This window comes from Nothoprocta perdicaria, unplaced genomic scaffold, assembly GCF_003342845.1.
Source record: "Nothoprocta perdicaria isolate Ctin4 unplaced genomic scaffold, notPer1 scaffold_55, whole genome shotgun sequence".
Classification (NCBI taxonomy): domain Eukaryota; kingdom Metazoa; phylum Chordata; class Aves; order Tinamiformes; family Tinamidae; genus Nothoprocta; species Nothoprocta perdicaria.
Window position 1 is genome coordinate 3,118,686 of NW_020455810.1, and position 19,742 is coordinate 3,138,427.

The 19,742-nt window shown below is 42.0% G+C and overlaps 1 protein-coding gene and 1 non-coding gene across 2 annotated transcripts in view; one reads left to right on the forward strand and one right to left on the reverse strand.

The window, feature by feature from the left end:
- Nucleotides 1-3,154: 3,154 nt before the first annotated feature.
- On the reverse strand, nucleotides 3,155-3,223 carry LOC112955289. The gene has a single exon (XR_003250860.1). It is a non-coding gene; the product is annotated as a small nucleolar RNA SNORD123 (small nucleolar RNA).
- A 3,632-nt stretch (nucleotides 3,224-6,855) lies between these two features.
- The window catches only part of SEMA5A (semaphorin 5A), a 246,129-nt gene continuing 233,242 nt past the window's right edge, over nucleotides 6,856-19,742 (forward strand). The window contains exon 1 of the mRNA XM_026048536.1: nucleotides 6,856-6,885. The gene's annotated coding sequence lies outside the window, so the exon portion shown is untranslated. The remainder of the gene's footprint in view (nucleotides 6,886-19,742) is intronic.

The following is a 19,742-nucleotide window of genomic DNA, read 5'->3' on the forward strand; positions in this document are numbered from 1 at the left end:
GAGGATTTGTTCATTCCTTCAGCTTTATATCTGAGCACCTATGGCTTTTTTTCCATCACACTTAAAGAGATTTTTTATCATGAGCCTTCCAAGAATAATCATAATGCCTATCCCATCAAACAGAAGACTTATCAATGTTTCTGATGTAACAGTAATACCCAATGGTAGATCCAAACTAAATCAGAGTCCTGCTGTGCTAGCTACTGAAAAAAATGCACAAAGAGATTAAAAAAAGCTCTGAGACTGTTATTTCCTAAGGTATATTTATGGATGAAAACAATGTTTGCACTAGAGCTCTTTGTTTTTTGCTGTAGTTTGTTGCAGTTGTTGTTTGCAGTTTGTTGTACTCTTAAACAGATCAAAAGATCTGTAGTCTTGATGTTACCTACTTATAAAATACAGGCTAGATGTTAGTTATGTGTATTTTCGGATGAGTGATCTGCATATTACAACTTGAAAGAACAGTTATTATCTAAAATGAGCAAATTCTGTTTTGCTTTCATGATTTCAAGATCTCTAATAAGAAATTTCAAGTGTGCTTTGCCACACTCTAAGTCTTTTCCTGGCACTATGCACAGCTTACATTTCAGTGGTGTGCAAGGAAATATAGACACTTGCTTAAGTGCTTGACGTAGACATCAGCTTTAAGAGCTTGCGATGATGTCAACCTAGAAATGACACAACCTGGTCTTGCTCCCAGTCAAGTAAGGCAACTTTTTGTCAAGGACTACTGCTAAACAAAACCAGAAAATCTTAACTGATACCCTTGTTGTGTCTGCTAAGGAAGAAAGATCCTAGGGAATTAAGTGTGCCAGTGTTTTTTTCTGGCAACCTGCTGCAAAGTGAGGCCAGACTTTCTTTAGCATAGCTGTGCCTGCCTCCCCTGGGAACTTAAACTTTGAGTAGAGTTATGTGAGTCTCATCATTTCATCAAGAGAGGGCATGGGGAAAACAGCAAGAACATGTGAGAGAGAGGGAGGGGAGCACAGGCTGGAGAGCCAGGATGTGAGACTGTTACGGGAGCCTGTGTAGGAAAAGCCAGAGGACCTGAAGGTAGGGCAATAGAGACGTCAGATGGAGCCAGGGAGAGCTGGCTTCAACAGTCCTTCTCGAGGAGCTGCTTGTTTTTATGTGCAGACGCTCTGATGTTGCAGTGTCTTCTAGTTCACGTAGAAATTGCTACCTAAAACCCTCTTATAACCCTTGCTGCTAATGCATATGTGAATATGTACTTCTTTCTCACTAGCCGATTTATCATGCCACAACTAGAAGTTGCCAGTTATGTGTGAAGTCCAGTGGGCTAATAGTTGTTCTCCTATCTGGATGTATTTTGGAACCTACATGTTCCATCATCTTTGTGATAATATCTCTTCATTTGCAAAGTACTCAGAATATTTCAGCAAGAGTCATCTTCAGAACATCCTTAACTTCAGAATTGGCTCCCATCTTTTTGTCCAAGCTGTAGTATCTCTGAGATATGAGACATAACTTGCCTAGTTTGAGAAAATTCAAGAACATTGGTGCACATGCGGCATTTAGGCTGTGGCTGAAGATGTTTTTCTTTAGTATACTTGTTTTGTTGAGGTGATACAAGTGTTTTCTCCCTTCCCCCATACTTGTTGAGAGTCTTAGGTTTAACGCTGTTCTTTTGATATTAGGAATGGATTATTAGAATAAAGACAGCATTAGCCATGTAGTTCCTATATATTACTTTCTCGGTTTTATTGTTGTCTTAATGAGTCTCTTTCCTCATTCCCAACTCTATGCATATCTAGCATTTTAAGTGAAATTATTTCACTAGCCTCTTTGTCTTGCTACACTTACTTTTTAAACTCCAGCCTTTGTAAAGCAGGGCAGTTGTAATGTGGGCAGATTCTTGCTCTGTTTATACAGCACCATCACTACAAACACCAACCCATGCAAAAGCTCTCTGCTTCTGCTCCGGACTGAGGATGTCCAGATGTGAGAAGTATTTCAAGGCATGTGGATATTACCATTTTGGTGGTCTTCAGGTATCTTCTGGTAGCATTTAAAGTGTATCAATGGACTTACAAGGTCAACATTGCTTTCAGCTTCCTTACTCTAACCTGCTTCTTTTATGAACTTTAAAGTGCCATTAGAAAAAAGAACCCAAACCCCACAATGTATCTGGGCTAACTACAAAGCCACCTTTTAGTCTTTGATAGGACCTTCCCACTAGTATGTCTTCTAGAATACAGCTTAGTTTCTGAAAGTTTAGTCTTGGAAAAATTCTGGCTTCCTGAAGCTTACTCAGGCTAGGTGTTGCTTTCTTCAGTAAAAGCTCATATGTTTTTATCATGTGTTCAAACAAAATAATAAATAATCCAAAATAGTTTTAATGGAGAAGCTTTTAATGACCATAATACAAAGAAAACATTTCAAAATGTCCCTGACTAAACGGATTTCGATCACTACAACCGTTTCACACTATCAAAAACAATGAGGACACAAACTAAAAATAAACACAAACTCCCCCCAAATATGCGAGTAGGACACAAACTCAAACACCTGAATGCTATGTAATACCAGAATTAGGGTTACTCAGGGCATTTTTAGAAGACTTCCTGGTAATGCTGTGCGTGACGTGGTGACATGGGAACCCAATATTGATTACAGAAGGGGACAGCCATACTGGTAAATCACACTCAAAGGGGGCCCCCTTGAGAAGGGTGCTCAGGGCTAGTGAGCAATAAGCTGAAATTTCGTTATAAGAGTCCACGAGGGAGAGTTGTGTATGGCTAGAGACTGCAGAATGTAATGTCCTCTAGAGTGGAGGAAGAGACATGCTAATATTTGTATTATTTATTAAATGAAAAAGTCCCAAACCTAGGTTCAAATGTAATAAGGTCACCACATCTTAGGTTTATAACTTTTCCTTATTTCAGGCCACTCCTCTACCAACCTATTTAAGAGAGTGGAGATATTGATGTTTCCATTTCTCACACTTTAAGACTGGGTTTTTCCAAGGCTGTCCTTGTTCTCATCCCATCTTGCTCTTCTTTTGGAAGGTGGATGTTGAACAAAGTGGCTGAAATGAAAGACAGAAAGACACACACACACGCAAAAATGATTTGTTTGAAGATATTAAATCTAAATACTGTGTGCCCCCCTCACCTCTCAGAGGTGTTATGAAGGTGAATCAGGAAATGGATGGCTTTTTCAGGTCACAGGGATCAGTACCCCAGAATTCATCATTTTCACCAAACATCTGATCATCAGCTTCTAGGGACTTGAAATTAGGTGGTTCTTAAAATGTTAGATAAACATTAAGCAACTGCTTTGTCTGTCAGAGATTTTAATGAAAAGAAAGAGGCAATTAGTAAAATGAGCCAACAGATCATGTTTTTAAATGCAAGTTAGGCATTGAAATAAAGGTGCAAAATGCACCTTTATATCACAGAGTTGGGATGCAAACGTCACTTTAAGAATTCATAAAATAATACTGTTTTGTTTGCAAAGAGCCTTAAGCATACAAACACCCTGAGAAATACTGCTTTGTTCTCTCTTTTGATCACAAACAGTAAACAACAACAACAAAAAAAACCTGTCAGGAGACTACCTAGCTCTCAAAAGTTAAGTTGGAATCTCATCTCGCTCCTCCTAGTCCCTAGATGTTATATATGCCAGTCAGTGTAACCTTTAGCTGCTGCACGTAATGTGAGCCAATAATTTGACCAATAAAAAAAAAAAAAAAAAAAGTGAGTTTGGAAGTGAGTTTGCACCTATGACATTTATTTCCCTGTTATGTAAAGCAGATATTGCAATGGTTTCTTTTTCCCCTTAGTAGTCTGAACTTGTCTTCTGTCTGTTCCTGGGGTACATGCTAAGCAATCTTCCCTGTCTTTCTAACAATGTTAACGTCCCTGTCTGCAAAGGGACGATTTTAAGCATTTGGATCATCAGCTTTTAAATATCAGGGACTTCCGATTTTGTTAACTATAGCAGATTCGTGACGAGCCTGCCTTGGAAGGTGGATTTTCTCAATGTTGGTAAGAAAACTGAGTTGTATGTTCTGACCCAGCAGTCCAAACATTTTCCTATATAGGAAAGAAGGAAGCAACAATGATGGTGACCTGGTAAATAGTTCCTAGATTTTTTTTTTTTTTTTTTTTTAATGCAAAGGACTATAAGTTGCTCTGTCTCTCTGGGCCAAGTCATACAAACAAGGTGGATTCAAGAAATGTTGAGGGCTCATTTATATGTCCCATGCTCCTGCTGGTCTGCTCTGAAAAGTTTCTAGTTAGCAGGAAGGTTTCTCCTGAGGAGATGACGATGAGGTGGAAAAAAAAAAAAAAACAACAAACTGCGGGTTTTGAAATTTCTTGCATATGTCTCTGTTGAATTTAACAAAAGAAAACTAATGTTTTCATGGAGTGGAAAAAAAACAAAAACAAAATGCAACAGCAAACAAGCCTTTGAACCCTGTTGTTGTGAAGCAAGCCAGCCTTTCCCCTCAGAATGGAGGCATAGCTCAAGGCTTAGTTTTATTGAAGCTAAATCTTCTTCCTCCTTTTCTTTTTTGCTTTAACCTAACTTGAACTTTGGACTTTTACTACCCGAAGTTGTTTACTGACCTGATAAAAGGCAGGCATACTGCTCGAGGTGCTCGTCATGGGTAATGCAAAGCCAGGCCTTTCCTTAGCCCACGGCTTCACTACTTGGGGGGATGGAAACGCATCCTTCCCCCTTCCCTGCTTTATATCCTGGCACCACAGGCTCCTGGCTTCCCCCCAGGCTGGTGTGCACGGGTGTGCAGCCCTTGCTCCACCACCTCTCTGCTTTGGGGAATGTGATGAGAGAAAATCGGAGTGCAGGAGAGGAGGAGGAGGGTCCGTGCTGGAAGAAGAAAGTCTGACTTCTGCCAGCTCCTCCAGTTTAGCTCTTGCCTGTGCCTTACGTGGTGTCACATGTGGCTACTCTTAACAGACAGCTTCATGGATCTATTTAGCTCTTTTCCAGTGGGCTTCTCAAGGCAAAGTCTAATGAAAACTAATTAATCATTGACATCAGTGCTGCTCTTTTCGTGAGGCTGGTGGGGAAATCTGAAGCATGTGCCTTAAAAACTCTGGGGATTACACGCAGAAAGTGTGATTTCTGGGGATTTTTTTAAGGATTACTACGCATCAAAATTCAGTATCATTTAATAGCTATAAAAGCCTTTTTATCCTGGTTCTTATATGTGTACCTGTTCTTCAATGGACAAAGTTGAAGTCTGGCTGTTGACATTTTGATTTTTCTTTAACTGGGAGAGAGTTTTATGCATTCTAGGCCAACTTTTCCTTGTTAAAATAATGGCATGTAATTTAAGAAAAAAAAGTATATGTCAGTATATAGATATATATCAAAAAAAGAGAAAAAAATCTAAAGCCATTGTAATAGATGAAGATATATAGCCGATGTCCTCTGACATGTCTCAAAAACACTCCAAGGAAGTTAACAGACTGCATAGATTAATCATCCCACATCTGCAGTTACTTTGATGGCAATGCCAAGACCAGGCGGATTATTTTCTACACAACTATTTTCTCGAGATGGGGGAATTTCACAGGAGAGTGACAAAACCTGCGCTAAGTCTGAGTGATATGAAACTGCCTTGTTATAATTAGGGAAGCAGTCTTAGCTGGCAGAATTATATGACTGCAATGGAGTAAGAGTTTGGAGATCAATCAGTATTTCTCCCCTCTTCGCTCTCTCTCTCTCTTTTTTTTTTTTTTTTTTTGACTACCAAGCAGCCATTAAGAGCCCAAGAGTCCAAGAATTTTCATTTTTAATGTTAATTATGAACTTTCATCAGCATCCCTCCTCAAATTCATTGCTTTTACAACAGAGCCAAAGTTACCCACCTCTCCACGTCGGATGTTCCAAGCGGGTTTGGCTTTGTGGCATTTTGGCTTGCCAGGAGCTTTTGATTCTGGCTGTTTTAACTAAGTATATTTTATGTGATTGCTGTGTTATGGAGAAATTCCACACTTTTGCTTGCTTTTAAGAAACTCTCAGCACTTTCTTTCCTCTGCTTTCTTTCCTCTACCTTGCTACAGTGAACAAAGTCTGTCCGTGTTGCAGGCTGGGTTAGAAACAAGCAATAAAAGGAAGAAAAAAAAAAAAGGCAAAAAAAAAAAAAAAAGAAAAAAAAAGAAAGAAAGACAGAAAAAAGAGAAGGGGATGGACTGCACCGAGACAGAAGTATGAGCAGACACAACCTACCGCTTGGCCGCGGCCGGCCCGGGCGTGCACGTACCTGAGCGGGAGGGCAGGATGCTGCGCGGCGCTGCCACGTCTGCCGCCCGTGCGGGACCTTTGCCGCGAACGCTCCCCGCGCCTAAAAATAAACTTGGAGGGCGACACGTCGCGCTGGGAGGGAAGGAGGGCGGGAGGAGGAGGAGGAATCGCCGCAGGCTTTTACGTGGCCGCGAGGCTGCCAGCCCCCCCGCCCGCGCAGGGCTGCGCGCCGCGGCCCCGATCCCGCTGCCCGCCTTTCTCCTCCTCCCGTTATTCCTCCCGCGCAGAGTTGCGCGGACGCCTCACTCGCCGGGAGGAGCCTGGGGCTGCGGTAAGTTTTAAAAAAAAACAAAATAAAAAAATCCCCAAAGGCAGAAGCGCAGGCGAGCCCCCGGCGCGAGCACTTGGAGCCGCTGGCGCGGGTGCAAGTTCGCGGCGGGCCCGGAGGGGGGCAGCGCGGGGGCTGCGCGGCGGCGGGGGCTGCGCGGGGGCCTCCGCGCTGCGCTCCGCCCCCTGCGGCGGGGCGCGGGCTGCGGGCGCGGGGCGGCGCGGCTGCCGCGCCCCCAACTTGCCGGGAGCCCGCGGAGGTGGCGGCAGCAGCAACAGCAGACCAGGTGCTCCCATCTATCCCGCCAGCATCCGCAGGTACCCGCGCGGTGCCGCGCGCTGCTCCCGCGGGGGCAGCCGCTGCTCTCGGGCACGGCGCGCAGCTCCGCGGCGGGGCTGGGGGCTCGGGGATGGGGGCTCGGGACTCGGGACACGCCGCGCTGCAGCCTCCGCGTCTGCGCCCGGCGCCCCGCGCGGCTCCAGAAGTGGCGCGGAGAGACGTCCCAGGACCTCGGGGGTTCCCGGGGGATGCTGCGCAGCGCGCGGCTGCCGTGCGGAGTGCCCGCGTACTTTTATTGTCGCCGTGTTTGACTGCGTCACCTGCCCTGGCTTTGCTCGGCTGTGCACGGGGCTCCTGGCACCTTTGCGGGGAGCGGAGCTGGGGTTAGCGTTCTGTAAAAGCGCCGGAGGAGGCACCCCGGTCTGGGGTGTTAATCCTGATTTCCAGCAGGATTAGTCGCTGGATGAAGGGTAGCTATTACAGGTTCTCCCATAATCCAGATGCCCAATGATAATCTGTGTGCTTCTTGAGGGAGGAGGAGGAAGATGGACAGGACTGTCAGTGGCATACAGACCTCTAGCAAACTGTATTATTCAGGGGAAAGGTTTCTGCGTGTCTACAGAGCCATGTGTCACTGCAGACCCTAACTGTGTTTACAGGCTGAAATTGAGAGATTCCAACTCTGAAAAGCAGCCATAAATCCTAAAACTAAAGAAAAAAAAATCTTGTCAGAGTTATAGCAAGGGCATGCTCCAGGCACAGGCATAGCTTGCTTGAAAACTGTTTTCCGAGAACCGACTAAATGCTCCTGATTTTAATTTTTCTTCTATGCGAGAGTAGCCCAGTTAGAGCTCTGCAAAGCAGGATTTTCCCAATGGAAGTTGCACTCAAGCCTTAATTCTAGCAGTTCTGATGTCTTTGGGATGTTTAGTTCAAGACTCTCTTGAATTGCTGATGCGTTACATATGTTTTCCTGAAGATACATACTCCAAGAAAAGAGTATTCTCAGCTTGAAGTAAGATGTGGCCTAAAGTACACTCTGTTCAGCCCATGAAAGCTTTTGCTAGATGTCTGTAATGTGTGTTATTCTCCTCCCTCCCCTCCAGTAGGTAATGATAATCTAATTTCACCCCATTTGCTAATGGCTTTATCTTAGTTTAATGTTGCACAGCTGCGAGAGCCTTGCTGCGAGCCAAGCCTTTGCTCTGGAGGGTGGCAGCTCACTCTCCTGAGTGCAAGGGGTAGTTTTGAGCCAAGCGGTGTAAACACTTGCTTTTAAGTTGTGCTGGAACAGAGTTTTGTTTTGCTTGAGGAAGCTGAAGGCATTGCAGTGATTTCTCTTAATCTTGAGCCCGTGCAGTTTCCTTAAAACACATGTAGGTAGCAAGTGAGCTGGGGCGCTTTGTGCTCGCTCGAGAACTTTGCTTGCAGCGGGATTGCTGAGGCGGTTTCTGCTGCGCAGAGGGTGATGAGCATGCATTGCTGCTGCTTTTCAGGAGAAAAGGAGTTCTTTTCCTAGCTACCTAGCCAAGCCTGTGTGCTTTAACCCCTAGTGATGGGTGCTGTAGAAATACAGGATTACCGCTGAGCGGGGTTTATTGCCTCTTGGAGGATAACCTGTGTACCACAAGCCGTAAGCGGCAGCACGGGCACCCTGCCCGTTGGGAGTTTGCAGGAGGGAGCTCAGCAGACAGGTGAGTTCCTTGGGCACCGGGAGCAGACCCGTTTCAGCACCCTCACCTCCCACGGGTGGCACCGCCGAGTGCGGGCATGAGACGCGTGGGTGGAGGGTGGCTGATCGCCCGTGTGCGTGGCCCCGGGCACCCTTATTCAGCACGAAGGCTAAATGCTCACCTGATGCTCAGTGAGCATCGCGCGTTCGCCCACTCTGAGCAGCAGCGGCGTGTGATTCAGCTGGGGGTTTAATAGCTGGCTTCTAAAATGTTAGTATTGGCTTAGCATTTGGTAGATATAGGTTCTGAAGTTGTAGCTGCTGTGATAAATCACAGCACGATCGCTGCTGTAGTTAGGAGGAGGAAGTCCAATTTTCCGTAACTTCATTTTATGGAGCTGTGTAAGTGGAGTTCTTGTCAATCCCCAAATGGTTGTTTATCAGCCCATTTCTGTGTATTATCCTTTCTGCCCTCTTTTGCTTATGTTACGTTTCTTACTGAAAATAATTTTAAGTTGCAAACTGGGTCTTTTCTAATAACATTCTTCAACTGAAACAGAGTCCAAAAAATACAGCTTTTTAGCAAACATTATAAACATTTTTCAGGTTGACCCTTCTGAGGTGTGTATATATCTAGCTTTTTGTCAACTCTTGAGAACTGTAGGCTAGCTCTCCTTTCCAGCTTGCAGCACTGCAGATGTGACCAGCAGAAGACAGGTGGCAGCCTACTATCTATTTTTACAGAAACTTGGTGAATTTCACTCTTTGAATCTGCAGTTTAGTCATGATTTGCCATTAATTTTTTTTTTCCATAGAATGTTGTGTTGTTTATTTTTTAGCTTCAGCTTGTTTTGCAAATGTTTTCAGTTCCTTAAGAAATTTAGCAGATGGCATCTAAATGTAGCACATTTGCTTGTATTAATCGGGCAGGTAGCAAAGGTGACTGAAAGGCCAGTGTCCTCTGAGCTGCAGTATAACTAGTGTTTTGGTTTTTATAATTAGTGTCTTTTTTTTTTTTTTTTTTTTTTTACTAAAATTGTATATTCCAAAGTAGTTTAGGGGATTTACTAACATAGTTATTTATGACTTGTGCCTTTTAGGAGGTCCTGTGAAACAAGGTAGCTGCCTGCTCTATAAATCAGTTCTTTTTTCCTGTACTCATTATTATTGCATAAATATGTTAATAATGTAAAAATCTGTGATATTCTGGAGAGTCTAGGAGGTTGAGGGAAGAATTCTGCACTTGTATCACAGTGTATAAGAGAAAGTCAAGTAACTTTGAAGAACCTGTTGTTGAAAACTTTGCCAATATGTTGGCAAAACATTGGCATTGAAATCTTTGCCAATATGTTGTTGTACATTTAACTTAGCTCTTTAAGTGTCACACATCTAACTCGGCAGGAGTATAATGGGAATTGCTGCTATTTTCCTTGGAGGACGTTGAGTAGCTTTTGAGCATATTACAACCCAGGTGATGAAATTCAGCTGCTTTATTGGCTTCCTTCCTTCTCCAAGTAGCAAGTCTAGAGGGTCTATGTGCATGCTGTTGAAAGGCACTTTCAACTTAGAACTGGCCTCGTCTGCAATATTGGGGGCTCAGAACAAGTAGCTGCAAAACCTCTCTAGCCAGAGAGAGGAGGTGTTGTAAGAATTTTTGTGTTCAGCTCTTATAGCCTGGGGTAAGGTTGCTGCTGCATCATGGTTTCTAGTGCTGGTGAGCTGTCCAGACAGGTATGTGACAAATATTTGTGTTGTGGCTTAAAAAAAAAAAGGGTTCAGGTAGTAGTTCCATGCTCAGAAATTCCTGTGTTTTTCTCTTTTCTCCTCTGTACTCTTCCTGTTTTTCTTTCTTTTTTTTTTTTTTTTCCTTCTGTTGTAGATTNTTTTTTTTTTTTTTTTTCCTGGAGCACTTCAGTGACTTGATTTCAGTGGAAGCCCATGGAGAGCTGTGCTGGCAGCATGACCCAGGGATGTTGCTGGAATGGCTTTGGTGTGGGAAAAGGCCCCATGGGATGGAGTCCTTTGGGTTGAACTTGTCTGAAGAATTGTCTGAATTTTCAGGCAATTCTTGACCCCTGCATTTGCAGGGAGGTAGCTTGTGTACGTTGCCTTGCAAGTCTCAAAGCTTCGCAAAGTTATAGTCTTTCCACATTAAGTAAGAGTCAGAACTGTAGGCTTTGAAGAGAGCCTGGATTTTGGTCCCTAGTCAGTGGCCACTGTTTTCTGTAGCGGGCTTTGGGGCAAGTCTTCTCAAATATGCCAGCCAAACTCACATATTACTTGATCTGTTTTCTGCTCTGATATCCTTCTCTGTTATGTCATGTTCAGCTTTTTTATTTGGAACTCACAGTAGAATTATACAGTTATTTTATTAGATAATTTTATCAGAAACAGTGGGTGAAAAATTGAGGTTTTAATCTGGTGTCTCTTGTTCCCACACGCTGATTTCTTCTCTCGCTTTTGCAGCATAAGTAATGATTTCTAAAGTAGCTAGTATGAATGTTTAAGGGCAGGCTGAAGACAGTAAGTGCAGAAAATTGTTATTAGCATATGATGTCTTATTGCCTAGTGCTGCCAGTATGGGACTTGCATTGTAATGAGATAAGAAATGGGATTTCAGCTTTAAAAGTGGGAAAGAGTTTTCCGTTAGTGCTCTTCAAGGTATATCAGCCCTGTGGTGGGCTAGGAGATAGAATAGTCAGCCTCATGAATTACATGGAATGCTAAGCCTACCAAGACCACCTTATAGCTACATCAGCATTTCTTGTTTCCATTTGTACCATTGCACATCCACATCCTGCATCTCCCTTGTTACTTAGGTTTTTTATCTCCTGTCTTCTAATAAAGTGATATTTGTGTGGCCTCAGCGTCACTGTGGGTGAATGATGTGATGTGAGGAAGGAGAGGAGGAAGGAGACTGTGTCTAGTCTCCAGCTCTGAAGAGGCCCTTGAACAGTGATGACATGCAAGACTGATGGAAGAGCTCTGGCAGATTTTGCCTTGAAGGGTTGATGTATTTATGTAACCTTTTACTGTGTTGTTTCTTTCGTGAGTCTAAAGGCACCAGAAGTGGAGGCTGTGGTTGAGTTGCAGATATATGGCCATCCTCACCAGCAGTCCAGGCTTTTGGATTGAGGTATCTGAGATGCAATGGCTTGTTGCATTGCTCTTCAGAATGCTGGAACTGGAGAAATTCAAGATAATCATCTGTCTGAAATCTGGAGCTCAGGCCACCAGGTCAGTCCTTAGATACTCAGAATGTTGGAATTTAAAGTATAGAGCAGCAGCACTATTCTAGATACTTTGATTAGTCAAAAGCACCAGTTTCTACCTCCTCCACCTCTACCTGCTCCACCTCACACCTAGAAGTGTGTGAGAGAAAGAAGTCTGGATCAGGATGTGAGAGAAAAATAGTTTTGAACTATAAGTAAACACTTAATTCTTATTTTTGTCTCGGGTCTTTGCTCCTGTCTCTCAAATTTGATATCATTGGGTTTTTTACAATAACTTCAGGGAAACGGGTGCTTAAATAGCTGTATGAGCACGTTGCCTGCAATGGACTATCTGTGTTTTGGAAAAAAACATGTTACTCTTGTAGATGACTATTGACAAAGCTCTGCCTTTAATATCAGTTGTAGAGTTGATGGATTTTATTTATTTTCCCCAGAAGGTAAAAGGAGAGTTGCAATTTGGTGCAGAGATGTAGCACTAATGCTTTAGTAAAAAAGAAAATGAACTTGGGGACTTCAAAAAGGGGAGCTCAGTTTGTTTGCAAGGAAAAAATCGTATATTTGCTTACCTTTTTGATCTACTGCGAATTACTCACAGAAAGCAGACTTTGTTCATAACTATATGTATTTGTTCTTTTTATAGATGTAGAATTTCTCAAATCATTGAAAAGGTTGTTGTTTCCTTTCAGAGAGGGGGGGGAAAAAATCCTGTTCTCACCTCTGAAACTTTATCTCCCACAAAAAGTTCTTATAAAACCAGGCACTTTTTACTGCTGTCCTCATCAGCCTTGGTAAAAAAAAATGTATAGTTTTATTACCTTTTCCTGTATGCTCTGAATTGCTAGCAGTGTGAAGAGCAAAATTTTGGTAACTGGCCTATGAATCAGAAGACCGCAGTCTTCTGATGCTCATATGTGGGCATTTCTTAAGACTCACTTGTCTAGACCTCATGTCAGGTTTAGAGAATTCAATTACAAACAAATCCCGAAGATATGGAGATTTCTGTTTGAAACTGGCACATGTGGTACCCTTCTTGCAAATAAGATGCTTGTCTTCCCTTGCTGTCTTCTTGTGTCGTGGGAAACACAGCTTTATGGAACATTGGAGACCTTAGTTAGCTTTCCCCTTATTTGATGGGAGCGTTTTAAACCTTATAAGAAATTATGGATATCTATAAATATCTGATAACTGAACTGAGCAGTGCTGGGAGAAAAAACACCTCTCTCTTCTTGAACATCCTTCATGCTCTAAGTTAAATACTTTTAGTCCCAGCCTGCGTCTCAAGGTGTCCAAAGATGGAGTCTCCATTCATGCAGATGAATGTTCCTACTTGAATGCTCCTACAATGTTCCCACTTTTCTTTGAATGTGATGATCATTGCCAATGAATTCAACAGTATTTCAGTGCATGAAGTGAAAAAAGTGAGTCACTCTGTGCAGAGCCATATAAATATTAAGTTTTCTGCTACCTTGTGCAATGTATTATGAAGTAAACTGTATTGCTTTGCTATGATGGGCAAAACTCATTTGGGTAATGACTTGCATGTAGGAATAGTTGGGTGGGGATGGATCTACAAAAAAAATTCACTTTGATAGATGACTGGATCACAGTAATACTTCCTCTTGAAAGAAAAACTTATGTATAATTCATAAGCTTTCTGTGAATTGTAAAATGTACATATGGCATTTGTAGTTTCTTAAAGAAATGCTTGCAAATAGCAAATGTAAATGTTTCCTGATTTATTCTGTAAGTGGTCAAAATTAACTGTATTTTCCAGTTCATCTATGTGTTTTTATGTTCATATATATAGAATGTGTGTGTCTTGTTAGATACACGTGCATAAACACACAATTGCAGCCTTTTCCATATTATGAAACGCTAGTGTAGGCTGTATCATATTGTCTCTATTCTTTTTGTGGGGAAACTTCTACCATAGCCTCCTAGCCGAAAAAAAAAAATAATTGCGGAGGGATAGACAAATCTTTCTAAAGGGCAGAACTAGTCATCCTTAGTCTGATGGTTAGTGCGAAGCATGATGCCAAAAGACAAAGTGAAATGAAATAAAGATCATAACACTGGTTTTGATAGTTTTATTTTTGAGATTGAAAGAGCTCATCTCTCTGAAGAGTGAAGAAATGTCTGAATCAAATATTGATTGTGTGGAGTATCTAAAATTCATAAACTTTTAAACTATACTCTAGCAACCTGGGCTACAGGGAAGGATGGAGCAAGCTTAGCTTGACTGCAAGTGGGGGGAAAAATGAATAAAACAAATGTAATTTAAATTAATCTTTAACCATAGCTAGACAGAGATCTTTTAAAAGCAGAAGGCATGATTTGATTTGGGTGGATTCAGAAGATGTAATTTGAAGTGGAGCCTTTTGGTAAATTATCAGATTATATTAGTATAGAGAGGGCAGAAACATGGCCAAGCAAATTAGGCTACAGTGCTAAGAAGTCATGTGCATGGAGAAATTTGAGGTTACATATATATTTTTTTCCTCTTCTTTCTGAAAGCTAATGAGCATTTTGTAAGTGCAAATGATTCTCTTTAAACTTAACCTTAGGGATTATGATATATTCTTTCTGCAGATTTTGATTAAGTCTACCTATGGTTTAGGTACAGTTATTACATGCCAACCACAAAATCCTTCTGACTGCTTCTTCTTCTGCTCCCTCAGATTTGCTGCTGTAGTTCCAAAGTGTGATTGGCAGATCCTAATACGCTGTCTGAGCCCATCTGTATTACTGTGGTGGTTTTATCAGGTTCTGTATTAACAGTGCTAAGGTTACATAATGTTTAATGTTTGGAGCAGGAGGAGAGAATATTGAAACTTGACACTGGTTCCTGGTCCAAGCAAATTTGAAAATAAGTGGTCTGGTAGTTAAAATTTAGCATACTAATGTTTCTAATTAATGATTTCTCTCTCTCTCTCTTTTTTTTTTTTTTTTTTTTTGCTCTGTGGAGTTTCTCACAACTCACAACTGCTTTGTGTAAAGCAGATCTTGAAGCAAGAATATATGACTAGCCTTTGCTTAGTTGCTTAGAAATTTGACTTCTGCTATGTGCAGGACAGTGGCTAATGTAAGGGAGGCCGGGGGACTCTTGCTAAAGCTTGCAAGAAATATTCTTTTTTTCTGATGAAAAAGAAATCTTTTGCAGGAAAAATTTGTGTGTGTGTTTATATGCTAATAAAGAAATGAATCTGCAGGTATTCAGCATGATGCTTTTATACATGTAAATGAAACCGTATGAATGGCAGTGCTGGTGGAGGTTGCACCATTCTGAGTTACCCGTCAAGGACGCTGTTGTAGGATGCTGTGGACCTGGTGGGTGCCAGTAGATTGGATATGGACAAAGGTGACACTATGACAACCTTGCTGTCCACCAAGTGATGGACTTGCTTCTGTCCACCACTATGTACAGGACTCCCCACATCCTGCTCAGGCTTGCACCATCTCCCTGGGTTCCTCCTCGCCCAGGCTTGGTTGTTCATGGGCTTGGGCTCCCTTTTGTTAGAGTTTGGGAAGCAAGGCTGGCAGCTCCACTTCTCCAGTTCTGTCCTTGGCAAGCTCTCCAAGGTACGCAATTAGCTAATGAAATACTTGACAATTTCCCACACACACATACCTGCGCAAACCTTGGTGGTGGTGTCACTTGTGCAAATGATGGGCACGCGGAAGGAGTCGCCATGTAATACAAGTTACAGAAATGGAATCCCAATATGGAAAACTGGGTCAGGATAATTGGACTCGTGTCACCAGCTTTCAGGGTGAATACTGTTCTCATTTGGATATTGAAGGTCAGTGGAACTGCAGGGTTTTCTGCTCTTTTCCAGGTGCCAGCTTGCTTTGTTATTTACTCTGTTTGCACTTTTTTCAGTGTGTAACGTGCTTCATATTACAACTTAAGTGATTGCATGAACTGCTTGATGCTAGGTGTATGTTATGGAGGCAAATAACTTTTTTTTTTTTTCCTCCAGTTATAAAATGCACATTCGATGTGTGCTTTAGTTCAAGGGTTGGCTTTGACTATTTATTTTGGGTTGGAGAAGTCAGTGCAAAATAGCTTGTTTTAACTCTTGGAGAGATCCGCAGCTCAGCATAGTTGTTTTTAACACAGAGCCAGACTACTAGTATGCCTTCTGTTTCTGGAAAAAAACAAAACAAAGCAAAACAAAAGCAAAACAAAAACACACAGCATTTTTTTTTCTGCAGTTCTTAAGAAGCCAAACCTCCTGGTCATCTGAGGACTTGTGACCAGAAGAGCTTTGAAGTGACAGCTCAGTTTGCTGTAGGGACCCAGTTCAAGTAGGCTGCGATAGCACAAGGGCCTCCTTGCCCGACTGTCATTAATTGGGGCAATAAAGAACAGAACCATGTTTGCTTTGAGTATCTCTGACGCAGAGTGTACTTGAAGGTAACAGAATTTTGGTAAAACTTTTGTTGCTCTAGTATGAACGTATCCAAGCCTTATTTCCCTTTCCCCATGTCTTCTAAGTAACTGCTTGAAAATCTTGCAAAGGCAATTTTATCAACTTAGCATAGTGCAGACATCTCTGGCTGCAAGGAATAGGTCACAGTGACTTGTGGGACTGTGTCAAAAGTATCATTAGAAAGTTTAAGATGACGAGAGCAATTAAGGAACAGTCCTCGCTGTGAGCAAATGTCAGCGGCTCCTGAGGGCTAAATGCTGCCTTCCCACAGTCATTAATTGCTCTTTTGAACAAAGTTGGATTTAATTAAGCGAACCTGAGAACCTGTAAAACAGACCTGAAATTTTAGAATGGAAAATGTGGCCTTTAATTTATTAATTTTTTTTTTTTCCTTTATTGTGGTGGGGTTGTGTAACTGTTTCTGGGTGGCGTTTTGACCTAACTGTTGGGATTATCTTCACAGGAACTTTTATGCCTGCTTGTTGACTCCAGACTGTGTGCCAAATATTGTGGTCAAGTTAAAACCCTGTCTTTAAAAATTATTAAAATCTGTCATGAGGAACAACTCCCATATGGTCTCCGTGTGCCTGTTGAAACGTGGCACATAGGGGTAGCACAGAGCAGCAGAGGAGTAGAAATCTCTTATTAAGGCCCCCTCTAAACTTGTTGACTCTGCACTGTGGTTAGAAATGTCTCCCTGGGAAAGCAGAAGAGCAGCTCTGTGTTATAAACTTTTACTTAAAACTAGATTGCTCATTTTACTTGGCAAATTAGGGGTCTGAATTTAAACTTGCATGAATGGCATTTCCCAATGTCCCTGCCTTTGTATGGAACACAATAGTATGTTCATTACTATGTTCATCCATTATGTTTCTGACTCGGTAAGACAGAGGTAGTTACAGTGTAGATGACTGTGAGAGTTCATCTAGAGAGTGGAAACTATTTCAGCGTGATTTTTCTGTTCATTGAAGTGAAATTTACAGTAATGTGTGTAAAATACTGACCTCTTCTAAATGTACTGTTTCCAGATACTTGCTTTGGGTTTGTTCCTAAGCTTCTATTATATAAGGATAATCAAAATATGGAGAACAGTTTTGCAAAAGGGCTTTGGGTCCACTTGCAGTTTGGAGCAAAGCCTAACTGGAGACTTTAATTACCTTGCGATTTAAAAGTGGCTCTGTGCCACTGGGCAGGCACGTTAGAACTGGGTAAAAATAGCACATCCTATAGTGGCACTCATCCAGCCCTCTAAAATTAGCCTCATATCCTGGACATGATACTGCTGGTGGTCAGTAACACTCGGTAACATTCAGCACCCTCCATCATTGAAGCAAGTCAGAACACATTTATTTTAAGCTTCTTCTATTTTTATGCCAGGCTGGCTTACCATTATTCCTGTTTCTTATGTGGCATCAAACACCCAATAGGGTCCTGTAGAGTTGCATCGTGTAGGCTTCAGGAAGGGCATTGCTCTGTGAGTTGAGGATGGTGACACTTGGGGGAAAATGTGACATTTGAATGTCTATGGACCTTAAAATGGAGTGTGCTTAGTTGTATGGGGAAAGGCTCCATTGACTTTTTTGATTCCATGTATGATAGTCAGTATATTAAAGTAGAGATGCAGATGCCTCTAAGTGTGCAGAGAGATGGGACAGACAACAGAGGACAAGCATGTGTGAGCATATATATGTATAAATACTTCCTTAGAGGAACAGTATCTATAAACAAAATCAATGTTTCCTTTTTCTGTTACACTTTAACTATTAGTTACCCTCATTTTTAACATTCAAATTGAGTATCTTCATCTTATACTTTATAGAAATGATTACTAAAGAGACTTTCAAATTTCAGTATCTGGCTTTAAAAAATGTGATACTGTGCTGGACTACCACTTTCATTTTTTTTCAAAAAGCATAGTTTTTTATAATTCATCATACTTAATGGTTGCAAGTATTTTAACAAGTGCCGGGGTTGGGGGGGGGGACTTAACTTTTCCTCATATCCTTAGTTTAAACGATATCTAGTATTTTCAGTAATTGATTTTTAAGAGTCAGGCTCTCACTGCCATGAAGAATTCAGATTATTGGGGTACAGTGCACTGCTACAATAGAGAGCAGCTTATTTGCAAATATACAAGAGGTGCTAAAATACATCTAGGGTGGTGGGGAAAGAGCAGGGATGTGATTTGTACATAGACTCATTGCAGAAGCCCTGTGTGTTTCTTAACCAGGCTCAGTTAATGCTGGGCTTTGAAATAATTCCTGAGTCCTAGAAGTTCTTGGGATTGGGGAAAGGATGGAAAAAATTCTGTGAAATAGTTTGCTTAACAAACGTATCTGTTTTGACAGCTTAAGCAAATTTTGAGTTTATGCTCTTACAGGACTAAATAAGTGGTTTCAGGAAGAAAGTAGTAGGACAGGATCCCACAAGGCTCTTGGTTTCTTACTCATTCTGAAATTGTGCAGATCAATTTTCCTTTCTAAGTGCAATTTATTTATTCACTCACTCAGGTTTCAAGCTCTTCACCTGCAGGGAGGCAATAAAAGTCTTCTAGGGAACTGTCTAATGCAGGGTGGATTTGGGGGAAAGCTGAACACCATATTGTAGCATCTTGTGAAGCTCCAGTTGGTATAAGGCCTTTGCCACACTCTGACGGGGGATGAGATTACTGTGTATGTGCCATCTGCCAAATAGTTTGTAAAGGCATTTGGGCTTCTTCCGTGGGAGGTAAATAGGTCAGTTATATCCGATTTCAGAGGACTTGGCGAGGGGAGGGGAGCACACAGGACTTGCTGTGGCTCAGACCCAGAAGGAGTCCTGGTGGTATTGTAGACCTCTTTTGGGCTGCAACAGAAATAGCTCAATAAAAATTGCATGTGAAATGTAAGAGCTTATGAAATCTTTTGGTTTAAGTCTTGCTTTTTAAAAAATTAGCGCTGGTTGGCATTTAAGCCTTGCAAAAGGCATGTCCACTTCAAATGTAACACTTGTGCAGGATGTGGTTGGTGAGCTGGGGTCATGGCTCTGGCCAGGGACTGCCTGTTTGCACCAGTGCTGCCCAGTGTGATGCCCTGCCTTTGCGCCCAGCTTCCATAAGGGCCAGAGATTCCCTGGACTAACTTCTTCCCATAGTGTTAGTGGGGTTAGCACTGATTTTAGGCAGCGTTCGTTTTCAATATGGGAAGGAGCAAAAATTGCTGTGTTATTTGCTTGGTTGCGTGGCAAGGGGAGCAGACACTTCCCTCTGCCCAGCGTGATGCCCAGGGACAGACTGACAAATGACGTGAGCCGTGTTTGGAAGCACGAGCTGTTAGGAGAACTCCTTGGCTTTGCCAAATGTAAGCACTGTTGGGGGGAAAAGGCTTGTTTTCTGTAAAAACTAGTAAAAAGAGAAAAAGTAGGGGAGAGAGAAGGAAGCAGGATCTGCTTTAAGCTCTTCTTTAAACTATTTTTGCTTATATGCTTATTAATGCCTGGACTGTCATTGGAAAACTGCACGTCTTTCTGCTTTTATAATGCCAGGCTGGTTATTAGAGAGCAGCAGGGTGGTTTTTTTT